This window comes from Lutra lutra, chromosome 9 (assembly GCF_902655055.1).
Source record: "Lutra lutra chromosome 9, mLutLut1.2, whole genome shotgun sequence".
In the NCBI taxonomy this organism is placed as follows: domain Eukaryota; kingdom Metazoa; phylum Chordata; class Mammalia; order Carnivora; family Mustelidae; genus Lutra; species Lutra lutra.
Window position 1 is genome coordinate 124,412,445 of NC_062286.1, and position 17,520 is coordinate 124,429,964.

General features: G+C 43.8%; 1 long non-coding RNA gene across 1 annotated transcript; it reads right to left on the minus strand.

The window, feature by feature from the left end:
* Positions 1-6,579: 6,579 nt before the first annotated feature.
* LOC125108212 (uncharacterized) lies at positions 6,580-15,430 on the minus strand. The gene is made up of 2 exons (XR_007129841.1): positions 15,258-15,430; positions 6,580-6,662 (listed from the first exon to the last, which is right to left on the minus strand). It is a non-coding gene; the product is annotated as an uncharacterized LOC125108212 (long non-coding RNA).
* Between the last annotated feature and the right edge of the window lie 2,090 nt (positions 15,431-17,520).

Consider the following 17,520-nt stretch of genomic DNA (forward strand, 5'->3'; position numbering starts at 1 on the left):
ACACAAGTTTTTCTTAATATCGGTATTATCGTTATTACTCAGAGGTCTTCCTTTCTAAGACAAGGTTTCCTAAACTGTGTTTTGTGGAACACTACTGCCAGGAGATGTGAACTGATCTTACAAAAAATAAATAAATGTGAGGAAAACATCCCATATCATTATATGTTTTGAGAACACTACACACTCCAGCTTTCTCTCACAGATTCTGAAGGCATAAAACACAATTAGTAAACTCTCCGAGAAGGCAAGTAAGAGAAAACACTGTCTGTCCAGTTCTGTTGAAAGAAAACAGTACCAAAGGTGTCTGATTTTTGGTTTTTTGTTGTTGTTGTTTTTTTCTTCCAGGAATGCAGGTAAATGAATTCTCTGTGGACCAGCTTGCTGGTGCACACCAGTTTGGTCAATGAAGGTACGAGAGAGATGAAGGTAGGTGCAAATCTGTAATGTGCAGCAAACAGTGATCCATCACGAAAAGGTGTGCAAAGGTGAGTGCTCAGGGGCATTCCTCTTGGAAAGAGATGCTCATGGTTGACTTCATAGGGAAGGGATATTAAAGCAGGAGAAGGTCCACTGGAAATGGAAATGAGGAAGTTCCTGGACAGAGAGTCAAGAGAGTGCCAAGGAAGTTCCAGAGAAGAGCAAAAATCCACCTTCCTACCTTCAGCAGTGGTCATGAGTGGGAAGAAACACTGGCTGGGGGTGTGGGGACCAGCTTCTCCTCTTTTCTTCGCCCGAGGGCAGGAAGCATCCTGGCTTCAGTTTCACACTTACAGTCCTAGCGCAGGGGCTGGGACGAAGCAGGACTCAATAAATGTGCACTGGGTTGAGACCAGATCTAAGTGGATGTGAAAAGCCATGATAAGGAATCTGGACGTTATTTGGCAGACAATGGGGAGCCGTCGAAGCTTTTTGCTCGGGGGACTGACATGTTCGGAAGTGCACTTTAGAGAGATTGGTTTGGCAGCATGTGGGGGATGGAGCCAAAGAGAGAGAAACTGGAGACAAGTATCCTCCAAGAATCCACACGAAGCAAGTGCACTCAGGGATGGGCTGTAGTGAGGGCAGTGAGAAAGCAGCCGCAGGCATTGCGATTTAATGAAACTTAATTTTTTTTTAAGTTAAAAGAGGAAAATTGACAAGGACTCATAAGTGATTTCATGTCATGCAGAGGGAGAGAGAGAGAGAAAGAGAGAACCATCTGGAGCTCCATGGCTTGAGCTCTGGGAAAAGGAGTGACAGTGGTGTGGTCAGGAGACAGAAAGGGGGAAGGTGGTGTGGACTGAGCTGGGACAAAGATGGCTCCCTTTTGCCTTGCTGGGGGTGTGAGCTGCTGACGAGACATTGAGGGCACCCACCAGAAGGCATCTGGGAACGTGCCGTGGAAACCTGAAGATAAATTAGGAGAGAGACCACCTGCGTGGGATTCACCTGCATGGAGCTGGGACCTGCAGCTCTGTGATGCCTGAGTGTGGACTTGGAGATTAGAGAGAGAACGAGAAAGAAAGTCAAGGTCTAAAGCATGTGCAGCAAGAGCACCACGGCAGCAGCCTGACAGCCTAGCCCCTGCCCCCACTCACACCTCTGTCCAGTCCCTGTGGCCACCCTGCAGGACTGGTTTAGCTCCCCCAGGGGGTGGAGTCTGCATATGACATTGTCCTTTTGTGTGGGGGGAGCCCAGATGCCCATCTGCCCCCTTAACTGAACTCTTCCTCCACCCCAGTATCTTCAGAATGCCACCTCTGCAATCAGACTGCTTGGATTTGAATCTCAGCACCCAGAAAGTGGAAGGGCTTTTTAACCCCTGTCTTTGTTTCTGTTTTTCTGCAAATTTGGAATAAATGTAGTGTGTATGGGAGAGTACTTGTGAAGAGTAAATGTAAAGCATTTAGAAAGTTCTTGACATCTAGTAAGAGCTCAATATATTTTGGCCATTATTATTATTACTTTTTTTTATCATACTGGCCATTTGTAACCAGGACTGCTGACTGGGCTTGTGCCTCAGTTTTCCTACACTGATTAAAAACCAGCCCTGAAGTCTGTTCCTTTATAGAATCTACAGTACTTAATTTAGGTTGTGCTAGGCACCTCCCAGGTCTAGCTCTTGCCCACCCTGCCTCTTCTCTCTGGATAGCACTATGCACACCATCACTGTCTGGGGAATGTCAGCTGCTACATCTCTCCCACCACCCACTCATTCATTTATTTATGGAATTATCCATTTCATTAATATTTATGGAGCATTCACTTTATGCTAGATACTCTCTCTACAGCTACCAGATAGCACTACCGGAAACTGAGGTACCCACATTTTTTCCTGGATATTATGACACTGTGACCTTCCACCTCGGCCACCAGGCCAGCAGGAAGGGTTGGAACCCCACTGTCCCGTGAGTCTCTTGCCTGCTTTGAGGCAAGCCATCACACTCAGCAAAGTAACCCTGCTTTGTTGTGTCTTCCCAGGCTCATGAGCACAGGGAGGGCACAGGGCGAAAACCCAGTAAATGCATGCTGATGACTTGGGAAGATACACAAAAAGGTCAGCACTGCTTTTACCCCATCATGACTCGGGCTAGAAGACATTGTTCTCCCCCATATCTGTTCACATCTGCCCTGATACCTCATAAAACCTTCTCCTGGATAGTCATTAACGAGGTGGCAACATGGATTTCAGGGCCCCAGGGAGACCATTTGTTTGATGTTCTGGATGAAGGAAACACAGACTTGCTCTTTGAGCAAGCATGGGAGCTCACTCTGAAACTCTGCTTGACAGTCTCTCCCTGTAAGCTCAGACATGAAGTCAGGGGAATACAATGGTGCAGAGGCAGCAAAGCCTCAGAGTGCCGGATGGGAGATTTAGAGACTCAAGGACAGGAGTGGGAGAGTAAAAACAGACACAAGAGGCTGTGCATGGCTGACATGAAATGCTAAGTCAGATCCACATCAACAGAATGTTCCCTACTCTGCCTGTGTTCTTGTTGTGTGTGCCCCAGCTTCCAGGTACACATCTAGACTCCTGACTGACAGTAAGACTGAAAAGGGGCTATTCCTGCAGTAAACCTACATCCATGTGTCATTGTAGGTGTCCTTCTCTTCTGTTCTTGGGCAGCACTTAACACCATGCCTGGTGTGTGGGGAATGCTAAGAAAATTTGACTGGGTGGGTGGGTGGATGGATGGATGGATGGGTGATTGGATGGATGGTTGGTTGGTTGGATGGATGGATGGATGGGAGATTGGGTGGATGGTTGGATGAATGAATGAATAATCAAAGAATGGGACCATTTAGCAGGGAGAAGGGACTAACCATCATTTTCCCTTTTTTTCTCTTTGATGTCTAAGACTTGCCACCAGACTTAGGCAAAGGATAGAGAAGAGGCACTGGAGAACCTCATTCTAGGAGTCTTGTGGACTCCCAGCTGTTGATGGGGCTGACTCCTGTCAATTCTGGGAAGGTGACCTTCTGTTGCCAAAAACGGAAAAGACCCTGGCATAGAGATGTAAGGAAGCCAGACCTCATTTCTCAGTCCTGGAGAGTCTCTGACTCTCCCCCCAACCCAGCACCCTTAAACACACACACACACACACACAAAATCCATGGCGCGTGTGCATACACACACACACACACACACACACACACTCCATGGTAGAAAGCAGACACTGCTTTGAAATGGGGAAGGCCACTTCATCCCACCCAACAGTGACCACCAACAGTGACCATCAGCCCAGCAGGGATATCTGCACGAACCTTAGGGTTCTCCTGTATGTAGTGGAAAACCAAACATTTTTCTATGCTCTAAAACCAACTGCAGTTCAGTGGAAGGATCACCAACGTTCCAATATCATTAACAAATACCTTTTGAGCATTTATTTGCATGGGTCACTTATCTTTAAAACCTCGGGACTAGTTATTTTGTGGTTTAAGTTCTGTTACATGCATTACACTATAGTTTTCTCACCTATAAAATGAGAAAACAAAAACAAAAACAAATTTGTCCCAAGTTGTCAGGGTGAGGGGTGCAGAGCACCCAGCGGACACAGTGTCTGGCGTATAGGACATTTCTTTCCTCAACATCTCGGTCATTAAGACGAGCTCGTATTGAAAGTTCCACCAAGTCTAGCTCTCCCTGGACCTGGGAGTCCCTTCCGCTGGCATGGGAAGGGCTGTTGGGAAGCTGTTGCTTCTCAAAATGAGGGAGAGGGCACCCTCAAGGTGTGCCCACACCAAGTTCATTCATAAAACAAACATTTTTGGCACTGCGGCAAGAGGCTGGGCGGCCGCAGGAACCCAGCCCAGGGGACAGGGCAATTGGCTCATTAGGAACTGCAGCCCCTTGGAGGTGGGCAGGGAATGGGGCTGGAGGGGAGAGCCACGCAGAGGCCAGCTGGGTCTCCGGCAGCAAAGTCAACATCGCCCCAGATGTCTGCCCCGGGGTTGGGGCCATTAGCTCCAGTTTACCTGCTCGCTTCATTTTTCAAAATTAGCCACAAAAGCCTCCCATGGAAACACAATGCACAGCATTTCTCAGCGGGGGAAAAAGAAAACAAAAGTATATCTTTTCCATGCACTTGTTTGGAGTTTCTGAATGTCTCCCAGAGCCCGGAGCCTTGGCAGGCATGTTCCTGATTGCTCCCACATGGATGTCTACGTGAGCCCCACTTTTCTGTCTGTCCCCAGAGGCTCCTCAGCTAAGACCAGGCTGCTGTCCCCTCCCTGTCGCCAGCCTGGCCTGGGCACCCCAATGCTGAGCCCAGCAAGGCACTGACTTTCTCATTTTCTTGCTCCCTTTCCTGGGGGATAATATTACAGTTGGAATTCCTGGGTTCGCTTTGAGGGTTGCTTAGAGACGGTGTTAGCTTTCAACCACCTGATTTAATCTCTCTGCTCACTCCCAGCTTCCCCCACTGCTGCTCAGACGAGGCAGAGGGCGAAGGGGAGAGGTGAGGAGGTGAAGCGCTTGTCTGCGGTGACATCTTTTCATCAGGTTGTGCTGAGAGTGGGGACAGACAGGAGAAGCTGGGCAGCCGGTGTGGCCGTGATGGGCTGTCTGTCTCTCGGCAGCCTGTACAGACCTCAAATGGGATAACGGGGGGAGGGAGGGCAGAGGCAATCCACCAACACAAGGAAAGATGGACACAAATATAAACACTGAGATGTAAGGCTGTGTGGTTGAAACTATGAGGCACAGACTACATTTTTGTCCTTGGAAAGTAATTCCCGCCTACAGATCAGTAAGAATTTAGGCAACAACCTACTAGGTGCTGAAAAAAATCCACCCCAAATATAAAGGCAGCAAGAAGACTTCTAAGAGAAGAACCAGATGCCACCCAAGTGATGAGGGCATGCCCGGTGGTGACTTATTGGTTTCTACTTTTAATCTCTGGGGAGTCAAGGAAACAGGAGAGATGCCAGAAGACTGGAAACTGGAATGTTTTTATTTACACTTAATTTAGTCATTAATGAAGTGTATTGTTAAGTGTCAGTCCCACCGCAAGGTCCGGGACTCTTGCTTCCATCTGCTCCCTTGATGTAACCCGGCGCACAGAACAGAGTCTGATTCACAGCAGGGGCTGAATAATATTGGTTGAGTGAGTCAATAAAAGCGGGGGGTCGAGATGAGCCTGCAGCTCCTCCCACGATGATGCTCCTCAGGGCTTCAGTTGGCAGACCAGGTAACTGTGAGAGAGCCTGCATGGCTTGAGCCAACACGGGGGGTTTCTGATCTCTCTCCTCACTGCGTGTGCCTGCTCGTGCATGTGTAAAATGTATGTTCTTAACCTCCCTGAAGAAGTTCATGAAAGATCTTAGTAGCCCCCAACTCGCCGTCCTCCCCATTTTGAGAACTCCGTCCTCCTGCATCATCTTTGGCTCTGGATCCACTCCAGCCATCCGGGTGGCATACTACGCTGAATAGCGTAGACTATTCTAGACTTGGGGGACTATGCTGTATTACCCAAGTATGTCCTAAATCTAATCACCCGTTGTTATTAGGGGGAAGGAGAGGAGATTCTGGTAAAAACTGAGAAAGCAGTGTGAAGATGGAGGCAGAGATGTGAGTTCTGAGACCAAGGAAGGCTGGAAGCCACGGGGAACTGGAAGAGGCAAGTCCTTCTCTGTTCCATGAGAAGGACTGAAACCATGGAGGTTCAGCCATCTTTACTGTACAATTTCTGAGGTTGCCTCAGGCATCTGCAGTCAGGTATCAGATGGAAAGAAAGCAAAATTATAGTTGGGGTGTTTTTACAAGTTGTGATTATAAATGGCACATATCAATTCTACCCATATCTCATTGGATATAAGTAACTTTGTCATATTACCCAAAAAGGGCCAGGAAGTTTCGTTCCTGATCAGGTAGCCACATTCCCACCACAGCACTTTCATGGTGAGGGAGCATGGATTCTTAGTGGACAGCTAGCCAAGGCCTCAACAAGAGGGAGAGAAATGCCTACAGAGGGATTAAAATTAGGTAACTAGGTAATTTAACTCAAAATATGAAACCTCATTTTCACTTTAAAACTAACACCAAATTTTATGAATTAATATACAAGATTCATATTAATTTTTAACATAGAATAAAAGACATAGAGTGAGCTTGCCTTTATTATGCATTTTAGGGAAAGCCTCTAATCCAGTAGACTTATGTGTCCATTCTCCTTTGACTTGTCCTGTGGGGAAAATAAACATAGACCCTGGAATCAGAAAGTTTCCTGGATGAAAAAGTAACTCTTCTACTTACTTATGTGACCTTGAGAAATTACTTCACTGTTCTGACCCTTAGTTTCCTTATATTTGGAAACAGTGGAGTAGGTTTCCTACCATCCATCCATCAGTATGATGGAAGGAAGAGACACTTGCAGTCTGGTGAGCGCCCCCTGGAGGATAAACTGGGGAAGAGTCTCTGGTGCACACCAAGGGGTGAGATGGTGATTTCTGTTAATAAGAATTAATTTGAGGGGCGCCTGGGTGGCTCAGTGGGTTAAGCCGCTGCCTTCGGCTCAGGTCATGATCTCAGGGTACTGGGATCGAGCCCCGCATCGGGCTCTCTGCTCAGCGGGGAGCCTGCTTCCCTTCCTCTCTCTCTGCCTGCCTCTCTGTCTGCTTGTGATCTCTGTCTGTCAAATAAATAAATAAAATCTTTAAAAAAAAAGAATTAATTTGAGGCAATCTGCTCTAAAAAGCTGCTGGTACTGTTTGTTCATTATTTCTCTGGCTATCTTAAGAGTATGTAGGCATTAGTCACACATCCACATTCTATTCTATCTTCAACTCATCAATGTGATTGACCAGAGGAATTGTTGCAAAATGAAAGACTCCTTGCTTTCTATGGGAAGGATACCCTGGAACTGAAAGTATCTAGGTGGTCTGTTGTCTGTGCATTGCTTTCTGTCTCCTTATTACCACCCAGAGTGGATGTGTTCTTCCTCCCCACCCGCCCCAAGATTCATTTATCTGAGAGAGAGAGAGAGAAAGAGAGAGAGAGACCATGAGCATGGGGGAGAGGCAGAGGGAGAGGAGTGAGAGAATACCAAGCCAAGTCCACATTGAGCATAGAGCCCAACATGGGACTTGAGCCCATGACCTATGAGATCAGGGCTTGAGCCAAAACCAAGAGGCAGAAGCTTAACCAACTGAGCCACCCAGGCACCCTGGATATGTTTTACCTATGAGATGCCCAGAGTAGGGGCAGAACCAGGAGTCAGCCGAAAAATTCATAAGGAAGAGTCAATGAGTCAATATACACACATACACACAACTCTAAGATTTGAAGGAACTAAGATAATCTGAAATATTCTATAAAATAACATCAAATGTTATTAAAGATTAAATGACATTGTAGAATGCATAATGAAAATATGGTATAAAAATAAGATATTTGCAAAAGGATCAAAAATACTTCTTGAAAAAAATACAGAAAGCAAATTTTCAAAAATGCCTCAGTGAACAAATGAAGTACCAGAATAGACACAGCTGAAGAGAGAATCAATGAGCTGGAAAATAGATCTAAATGCAGCAGTGGAAGGTAAAAATGTCATTAGTGCCTAAAGTCAAGACCAAACTGCAAAGGTGACTAATACTGGTGAAAAAGCAATCTGCTAAGAAGCCTGAAAGCTTCACTGAGTAAAATATGAAGCATGATTGGGGATAAGATGTTCAGAACCAGGACTGGAAATGTGGGTGAGCCCTGAAACTTTATTTATATGTTGCTGCAATGTGATGATATTCTTTAACTCCAGGTCTGTGTGACCATGATCTTTTTCTTCTGTACTATGTGGTCTCTCATGGAATTGCTTTGGCTGGTGTTGTTACTGAGACAGACTGAAACTGGAATTGCTTATTCATTTATTTTTTCTTTAAACGTAGACCTATAACTGTTTTAAAACAAAATAATGTGAATAATAAGATTATATTTTACATCCTTCCCTGACAGGTGTTTAGCCATGTCAAGCTCAGGATAAAATATCTAAGATTGAGTAGCAACCTAGCAAAATCATAATTATAGCTATAATTACAATGGAGACTGCATAAATCTCTCCCTCTCACTCCTGAAGCTGTCAAGGCCTCTCAGGGGGTTCCAGGAGAGTGGAGAAAGGGGACCAAATAAGTTTATCTCTAGAAGCATGTCTCAGAAAGGGAGGCAAGATACAGTCCTACTAACCTCCTGGTAGGCATTTCCTTGCCTATAAAAAGGCCAGTACATAAAAGAAAAGTTCTTGGCCACCATAGCTTCAACCAGACCCTTCCTGCTGAAAACCTCAGAAGCCCCTCATCCCCGCCTCACACTAGCAAGGCTGCTATTTCCAGCCCTTACTCTGCTCTATTTGCCTTCATGCCTCAGAAAGCAGGGAAATCATAGCCAAAGCTTGAGCTGACAAATGGTAATAAAACCAAAGAACTCCCAGGCAGGATTTTGAGCTTGACCTCAGAGCTGCTGGTCAAACTGGAGATATATTTTTAATGTAAATATTCCTGGTAACATGAGCTTGGGACTCATGCCAGCAAAGCTTCTGAGGGGCCTTTCTCACTCTGTGTTCTGTGAACAAGTTTCTCCTTCTTAGAGCCTTTTCCTCTGTTTGGGAGCAAACTTTGTTTTATGATCGCCAAAGCAGTTAGCAACCTGATGATTTTTCCAAAACTAAGGCTGAGAGACCATAAAACAGGTTTCAGAGTTTGAGCTGAGGCCCTTAGGAAATAGCTTCTGGTCTAGATTTTACAAATGTTGGTGGACATTTGGTTCTAGACTGTCATCATGCATGAGAAAAGGCCCATTTGCTTATGCGTGACTTGAGGTGGCTGAATCATATGGCATGTAAGAAAGAGCATTAGAGATATATTCATAAGGATCCAGAATCTTTGGAGACTTAAATGAATATGCTAAACTTAAGAGTAATGTATTTGTTATGATGAGAAATTTATTTGAGCTTCCTGGTGGTTGGGGTTAAAAGAAAGGTCTGTCTGAATGGATAAAGAAGATGTGGTATATATACACAATGGAATACTATGCAGCCATCAAAAGAAATGAAATCTTGCCATTTGCGACGACGTGGATGGAACTAGAGGGTATCATGCTTAGTGAAATAAGTCAATCGGAGAAAGACAACTATCATATGATCTCCCTGATATGAGGGAGAGGAGATGCAACATGGGGGGTTGAGGGGGTAGGAGAAGAATAAATGAAACAAGATGGGATTGGGAGGGAGAGAAACCATAAGTGACTCTTAATCTCACAAAACAAACTGAGGGTTGATGGGGGGAGGGGGGTTGGGAGAGGGGGGGTGGGGTTATGGATATTGGGGAGGGTATGTGCTATGGTGAGTGTTGTGAAGTGTGTAAACCTGGCGATTCGCAGACCTGTACCCCTGGGGATAAAAATATATGTTTATAAAGCTGTAAAAAAAAAAATATATATATATATATATATGTTTATTAAATAAAAAAAAAAAAAGAAAGAAAGGTCTGTCAGAAAGGAGGACCCAGATTGATTCCTAAGGGGAAATGATGGATGATGGGTTCCATTTCATTCTCTGTATTTTGCTATCTTTTAAAAGAAACATGTTACACGATAACTTCTAATGGGGGTCTTGATGGGCAGAATGAAAAATACTCATAGCAACATTGAAGCCAAGACAAAAGTGGTTTTTAAATGGTTATTTGATTAAAAAAATCTCTGATAAATATCAAAGGTAAAATATTAAAGCAAGATTTGGTGAAGAATATCTTCCAAGGGACTGAGCTCCCAAGGACTAAGTATACAAATCTTCTAAGGGACTGAACACACTTGGGCTAAGTGTACGTATCTTATAAAAATAAAAAATTTAGTTTATTTGGAGTGATGAACGAGTGGGCTGTCTTTCAGTTTTTATTTCTTCTATGCATTTTTTTTTTGCCTCTTAGATACCCAAAATGCTGAGCAGACAATGTGAATCCAAATTCTTGACTTACAAAAGACTTCGCTGTCCTTCTATTTTCCCCTTCTCATTTTCCTTCACCTCTCCTCTTCATCCTAAGATTTACTGACTGAATCAACACATGAATAACTAAGCTTTGTGTTTTTCATCTATCACCTTGATCACTCTTCAAAATTATCTTTTGAAACAAACAGCACTATATCCCATTTATTGGATGCAAAAATTGAGGCACAGAGACATTAAGTAACTGGCCAAAGGTCCCAGAGCTAACAAATGTCAGCCCTGGCATTCTTACTTTGACCTATTTTACACTGATCTATAACCTCCATAATACTCTGAAACAAGCCACCAAATTTAATGGCTCAAAACAGTAACCATTTATTGTTAATGAGGTTCGAGTAGGCTACACTCTTCTGGTCTCACTCATGTCTCTGAAGACAACTGGGAGCTAGATAGGTGGCTGCTGATCTTGGCTGGTATTTCTCTCTCTATCTCTCTCTCTTTTTTCCGGTAGGGGAGTCAGCTAGCTGTCAAGTCATCTAAGATGACCTTGACTTTTCTCCGTGAATCTCTCACATTCCTCTAGGAGCTTAGAATAGCACATTCTTATGGCAAGGAAGAAGTGTGAAAATGAAGAAGCCCACTTAGGCAAGAGGAAGGAGAAAGGAGAAACATGAATGTGCTTTTCAAGATGCTGCTTGCGTCAGGTCTGCAAACAACTCCATAACCAAGGAAGTCACATGGTTGAACCCAGAGTTGACAAGGGGAGGGACTACAAAAGAAAGGACAAAGAATGTGCATACATTTAGGCCATAATGCAGTAAGTCGACTTTTGAAAGATTCTGAAGCCCCAGCTTTTAACTACTATGTCTATTGCTCGTCAAAATGAATAATCCTTTGAATCTTGAGATTCCTGCAGGGGCTACAGTCCAATGGGCCTTCCAAGCAAACTCTTTTGGCCACTCCATATCCATGTGGGGGTATGGAAAGTTAAAAATAGGATAGAAAGTGAAATGGCTTGGGGATGAGGACACATAGTGGATGCTCATTTCTGAATTTGCTGTTTGAGGGATGACAGTAAGTGATACTAATGGCAGTAAAAACAAGCTCCCACATCCCACAGGCTTAAATCTAGTGAAGGTTGTTTCTTTATCATCAAAAGGGCAAGTGGGTATCTCCATGCAGGTCTAGGGCTTCAGAGCCCTACGCTAGATCCCCTGCATCCTGCCGGAAGACAAGGGAAGAAAGAACAAGCATGGAGGATTGCATGGGGCCAGACCTGAACCGCTTACACTCCACTGGTAAGACCGCAGTCATTGAGCTATATGTAGCAGATGAAGAAGAAATAGGACATGATAAAAACACAGCAGTCTGCATCATTTTTATTTTAGTCTTTCTACCTTGGACTCATACACCTCCTTGTGGCAATGGCAACCTGATCCTTCACTGGGTGTAACTCACCTCTTCCCTATCCCATATCTCTTTAGTGAAGCAATAATCCCTCTAGGGGCTGAGGGATTCTCTAAAGCGAAGATGTTTAGGCAAGACCTTAAGAGTTAGCCGGCTGAAAAATCTTGGATAAGAGAATCCCAACAAGTGAAAAGGTCATGCAGCACAGTGCTGATGGAGGAGTGCTATCTGTGGAAGGAAATGAGAAAAGGGCTACTGGTTCATAGAAAGGAAGGCAGGAATGAAAATGGGGATGTAAGCATGGGTGAGATCCTATGGCATGTGGGTGTAGAGTTAAAAATACTGGATCGAATATAAATCCATGGATTCTAAGAACAAGGAAGAATGAAGAATACCAAGATGCAAGTAGCACAGATGATTTCTGTTTATAAAAATTTTACATCGGTTACATTGTGAAGAAGGTATTTGGCTGACAAAAGAGAGGAAAACTGGGAGGTTCACTCTGATTGGAAAGACTAGGGAGACAGATACTCCATAATCTAGTAAGAAAGAAAGGAATTCTAGAATATGGATGAGAGGCTAATGATGGAATAAGTAGAAACTTAAAAAGACTTTGTTTGGCACTAATGGCTTCAGAAGAGGGGTGAGCTCTGGACAGAGAGGAATCCAACTTTTATGGGGCCTGAAGATTATGCAATTTGGGGGACCATCTTTCAGAAACAAATGAACAGAATTACAAGCACAAGCTTAGGTATAAAAGGTAGTATTTATCTAGAGTGGGAAAAGAAGTCACAACAAAATTACCGTAATCACGAAGATTCAGTTTCTTTCCTTCTGAGATTTCTTTAGGCAATATGCCAGGAATGTTTCCAAGGAAATGGTCCCTGGTTGTAACTTTTATTTCCCTCCACACCTGAAACATTGTACATTCCCTGGAAGCTTGCAACACTCACAGAGGCCCATGAAGAGCAGCATGGCATAACTACAACCTCTTTAGCTTTACAATAAACCCATCTCTGGGTTTCGATTCATCACTTTTAGCATCACTGGGATCTAATGGTGGTTAAAACAATGGGGAATAACCTATTTAAAAAATCACCTAGGAATATAATAGAACATACACAAATGAGGGTCAAATAAATGAATGAAAAGAATACAAAGAAATAAGTTAAAGCAAAATCCTGAAGGACTCCAATACGGAGTAACCAACCAAAAAGGAAAAAGGGTTGACAAAGAGGACTGAAGGAAGAAAAAATGGATCAGATTGGGAAGAGGAGAAGCAAGAGTGCTGGATCACACAAGCCAAGACTGTCCCAAACAGGAAATGGTCAAGTTAGTTCAAGTCTGGTGAGTGATCAGACTATTCAACTTTACTTTTTGAGTTTATTATCTGTAACCTCCTCTATAATGGTGACGTGCAAAGAAACAGGAGTTCTTGTCAGTTTTCTTCACTGCTGTGTCCTCAGTACCGGGAACAGAACTTGGGTAAGTAGCAGGCATTCAATAAATACAAGAATGAGTAAACAAATGAAAAAGAGATCAAAGGGGTCCATTTTATGTAGTGGTGTGGGGCCTCTCATGGCATTGAAAAGAGGCTATCTCCTGGACTGATAAGAATCAAAGCCAGATTTGGCACGTCTGGAGAAGTGAGTTGTGTTAGAAAGTGGAGATCAGTGGAGCAGACAACTTTCTGAGAAATGTTGCTGCTAACAGAGGGCATGCAGCAAGAGTTAAGGCGGAAGTAAAATCAAGGAAGATTCTTTTTTTAAGAGTAAAGAAAGTTGAGCAAACGATATTCTGGAAAGATCCACAGTCCAGAGAGTGCAAAGTTAGTGGAAAAGCGGAAATGAATGTCATCCAGGGCACAGATGAAGGAACTGCCTCAGGTAGAAATCTAGAAATTCTTAGAATTGTTTTTAACTTTGGTTTGCTGTAATTACCAGCACTGCACACTAACATGTGGACAATTATATGATCGTGGGGGGACATGAGTTATCCGGAACTCTGCTTTGGGATGCCACAACCCCAACTGCCAAAGTTATTTCCCTACCTCCTTGCAAACGGTCTGTTTTCTGTTCCCCCTAATAGTCAAACGACTTATAATGAATATATTTTACTCTCTCAGTAAAAATAAATCATAATAATATTTCTGGAAAAAATATGCTCAAAGTGATATGCTTCTCTCTGGGCTGGGGTTTACGTATTCTCAGTTGTTTGCCGAGGGCCAATAACTTCTGACAGTCCCTGAGGATAAGATTGATTATCTGCTCAAATGTGGCATTGTTCTGAATTGCCTCATGCCGGATAATCCAAGTATCACTTCTTTTATGATCTGGGATTTAAGTTTAAGGAAAATTATGAAATATGAAAAGCATGACTCTGTACAAGAGAAAAAAGTTTTATAGGGTGTATAAAAGTAAAACACAGTAACAGATCCATGCTTGAGATTTCTCACTGCACGACAGAATCGGCATTAATTATCATCACTGGCACTAATCCTAAACAGATTTTAAAAAAATTAGATTGGTAGTATTTCAAAGAGTAAAAACACACTTGACAATAGATAAAATTGAATTTTAGTTAAATCCCAAGTGGATCACTTGAAATGTATTTATTTTTCAGTACACACACACACATACACACACACACACACACACGCAGAGGCAGACACACACAAGACACACAGGCAGAATTTCTTAAGTTCTAACTAGACTATTGTTACCAGAATTATAAGAAATAAGGGTTTAAGAGTGATTTATGTTTTCAGTACTGATCTGTATACTCTGTTCCACGTAAACTATGGAAAAGTTCCCAGTTTCAAATCTCAAGCTCTTCTGGGTAACAGAAGCAGTGAAATTCTTCCATGCTATGTTCAACTTCAGGGCAAAAGCAGAGTATGCTTGAAGGGGTCATTTTGTATCAATATGCTTTCTTTAGCTGCTGTGGTGAGTGTATATCCACTTCAGAGCTAGTTAGGGGAGTATGTCATTCTTGTCATCATCAGAAAAATGCCCAGACAGGTACCCAGAAGAAGCAGCTTACAGCAAATAAGGACCTTAGGGTATCTTACAAAAGGAGAGCAGTGTTGGGCTGCCTCCCAGACCCCCTCCTGTGGTCTGAAACCCTGAAATTGAAGCCCAATGGGGTGTTTTGCCTGGTGGATGCATGGTGAAATTCTTCTTATTTAACTTACCTGTCCATGGGCCACCTGAAACCAGGGACCAAAAACAAAACAAAACAAAACAAATTGCTCTTGTTGAAAAGTTTAGAAAGAAGACTAGGGAGAAAGTTGTGCACAGGTGTGCCCTGTACCTGGGCATGTGAATACAAGAGGGGTGTGGCTTGTGGATGAGTGACAGTATAAATGACAAATGGTAGGAATCCCTACCTCTTGGCCTCTCCTCCCCAGTTTTCTATGGGAGACACACAAATCCATGCACTTACCTGACGCAAACAGAAGCTCCTTGGAATGTCTCAAACACCACTCTTTTCTAGAGCCTGGCACTTAGTAGGCGCTCAGCAGGGGGCAGTGTGACACAGTGGGTAGGAGCTTGGACGCTATGTTGTCTCTGGGCCTCCTCTTCCTCATCTGCTACACGGGGATGTTCAGTCATTTCATGGAGTCCTGCAAAATTAAATTAGATAATAGATGGTTAGCTTTGGCACCGAGCAAGTATTCAATAAATGGTAACATTTGTTATTTCTACTTTTAAAATTATTATTGTAAAATATTCTCCTCCAGCCCAGAACTCCCATCCAAACTCCAGTCTTGCGTATCTTTGTCTGGGAGGTCAGGGAAGGCGTCCAACTCACAATGTTCAAAAATCCAACTCATGACCTCCCCAGCCAACCTCCCCATCTGATGACTGTCCAGCACTCCCTGCCTTACTTAGTCAAGAGAGCAGCACCCAGGAAGTTCTGCAAACTGTCATGCTTAACACCTCCCTCTCCCCTACTCCTGCCCACCAACCCAACCTGAGTGCTTTCGATTCTACCACCTACCCCTAGGAACACCCCACTTCTCTCCACTGCCCCCACCACCTCCACAGCTCAGGCACCAGGACCCCACCCTGGGGGCTGTGATGCAATCCTAGCTGGTCTGCTCCACACATCCTTTCTTGTCACTCTCCAATCTGTCCTCCATATTGGCCAAAAGGTCACCAGTGTAGGAACACAGATACCGTCTTGTTGCCCCCTTCATTTCTTCCCAGTGCTCTCAGAATGAGGACTAAAACGTACCCACCATTAATTACTCTGGCCTTAGCTTCCCAGACATCTCTCTGCTTCCTCCTTCCTCGGGGCTCCTCTCACTCCAGCTTCTTTCAGTTCCTCAAGGGGCCCTGATTTCCCTGGTCATGGGACATTAGCACCAGCTGGGCCACCCCTCCCTGTCACACCCACCTTGGCCTTGGTCTGTTGAACCCTACCACCCCCCAGTTTTGTCGCTTCTTTAGAGGAGACATCCTGAATAGAGCCGTCTCTTTTTTTTGTGTTCTTAGGATGCTGATACCTCTCTCTGATGCATGTTGATCACTGTTATGATGCCACGTATACTTTTGTGGTTATTTGATTCATGATGTCTCTTTTCCTTGAAGGTTTAAGTTCCACAAGGGCCAAGGATGAGAGCTGGAGGTAGGATTTGGTTTTGTTTGCTTTGGGATCTACATTGTCCAGCACAATGGCTGGCTTCTTACACTCCAAAACTTACCTCAGGTTTTTATTCATTAGTCTCTCTCCGTCTTTTCTCCAGTTATTTGAAATCCAGTGAAATCAGGGATTTCATTATGTATTGATGACAATGTCAAGCCAAATGATAATTGGGGCAAACAATTCTCTGACTTTGCTCTGGGTATTTTTTGTTCAGTGAAAGCCTTTAGCACATATTCCCTGAGGCCAGACTCCTCTTTGTTTCTATGTGAATTCAGGCTCCAACACCCCCTAACTTTCTAAATGTGGTGTGCCTACAGAGAGGAACATCATAGAGAAGGAATGTCAATCAGTGAGGAAAGCCAGAAGAGCTAGCAGCATACCCTCATTCTATGACTAGCATAGGGAACTGGTCTTGGGAAGCCCCCCTTACGCCAAATATCAGGATAATTGTTGTTTCTCAACAAGGACCAAGGATCGGGTAGAAAGTCCAAGCCAGAAAATAACTCAAAGAAGGCATTTATATAAATGCTAAACCAGTGACACAGGATGGTGAAGAGATGGAGAGAAGCTACTCATTTAGAGAGCTTTGATTCAAGGGGATGTTAAGAGCTTTATCTAGGCATCAATTTTTGGTGGCAAAAGAATGAAGGTTGTTTCTGGAAAATTTCACAAACCTTGGGGATGAATTCCTCTTAATGCTGATGAAGAACAATACTTCCTAAACTTAATGTGCCCACAGGTCACCAGGGGGGTTCTGTTAACTATTCTCTTTGTGATTCAGCGGGTCTGAGCTAAGACCAGTGATTTTGCAGTTCTAACAAGTTCACAGCTGATGCCCATGCTGCTGGATTAGGTTCCCCAGTTTGAGTAGCAGGTACATAGAGCACTTCTACCAATCTTGGAGCAGTACTACCCAGATGAGTCAAATGCTGATATAAGCCATAGCCTACGATAATAAGTTTGCTGTGATCTCTTCTGAGTGCTCTGGGACTCAAGTCTATTCCAATGCTCTGTCAATGCAAGTCATTATTAATTACTCAAAGAACAAAACAAAGCA